Genomic DNA, 1342 nt, shown 5'->3' with positions numbered 1-1342 from the left:
CGCTCGGTCGCTACGTAGCGACCGAGCGGGACGGACGTTCGGTCGCTGCGTAACGACCTGTTTCGAGCTTTCGTCGGACATCTCGATTCTTTCTTCCGTAAAGCTTTTTCGGAAGGAAGAATCTATTTCGAAAAGTACTCTTCGGAGAAATTCTTATTTTATTCCTCGGACGTTTTGAATGTTAAATTTGTCGTAACCGTTTTTGACCCCAACAGTTAGCCCCCAGCCCGTTAGAGTTGTGACTCTAGCGGGCGGATAGATGACTTTGACAAGGTTAAGTGTATTGGACGAAATTCACATTTTAAACTCTGCGGAAAAAAGTTATCGAGACGATATTCGGAATCCATACTTCTATAAGTAGTGAGCTCTTGTCATTCGTTTTCTTCACACCTTCCCTTCTTCATTCCTTCAAACTCATTCAAAAATTAAAAAACTCTCTAGTTTCATAACTTTCCTTTCAACATGTCTTCCTCCCAAGGTGATAAGAAGGATTCCGACGTCGAGATGGGCGAGGCCACTTCTCCGGCTCCGGTTCTAACTTCTCCGGCGGAAGCGACGGCTTGTGTTGCCGGTCATCTTTCTTTCCGAGAGGAACTAGTTCGTCGTCAAGCCGAGAAAGAACTAGCTCAAGCTGGCTCTGAGTTTCCGTCTTCTTCCGCGCAGGTCGTTGCCTCGTGTCATGGGACCGAAGTCATGGCTCTTCTCCCGCAAGCTCTACTTGCAGGATCTTCCACTACTCCGATCCTTGTCGAGGACAAGGAGAAGGCCGCTGACTCTATGCCTCCTCCTCCAGCCAGAAAAGACGTCGTTCTGGCATTGCGTGCTCCTAGCGCTGTCATGGCTACTCCGCCTAAGAGTCGGAAGAGGAAACTTGCCAAGAGTGGTGATGGGGAGAATTCGCAGCGAGGCGAATCGAGCCTAGCATCGGGACTTCGCGGAAAGGTTTATCTCTTGTTTGAATTCTCGATCGTCTTTTGTGCATTCTTTTCTCGGGTTTAGTCTTAAGAATTTTCACCGTTCGCAGTTCATATCGTTGATCGATGGGATGATCGGCGAATGTGGTTCTGAGACCAGTCGCCTTTCCGGGGAGTTGGTGGAGCTTCAGGGCAGATGGCCCGAAACCGAGGCCATGTTGACGGCGGTCAAGGACTCTCATACTGCGAAAGTTTCGAAGCTCGAGGTTGCGATAGGTGAGCTTGAGAGGGACCTTGGGAAGACGGCGAGTTCCTTACTTAAGGAAAAGAAGGCCAGGAAGGCCAAATCCTCGGAGGTGCGTCGACTCCAGAGTCAGATCAAGAGTGACGCGGGACTAGCGCGCCGTGGGATCCAAGAGGCTATGGAT

The sequence above is a fragment of the Brassica oleracea genome, chromosome C9 (genome assembly GCF_000695525.1).
Source record: "Brassica oleracea var. oleracea cultivar TO1000 chromosome C9, BOL, whole genome shotgun sequence".
In the NCBI taxonomy this organism is placed as follows: domain Eukaryota; kingdom Viridiplantae; phylum Streptophyta; class Magnoliopsida; order Brassicales; family Brassicaceae; genus Brassica; species Brassica oleracea.
This window is presented reverse-complemented; position numbering follows the sequence as displayed.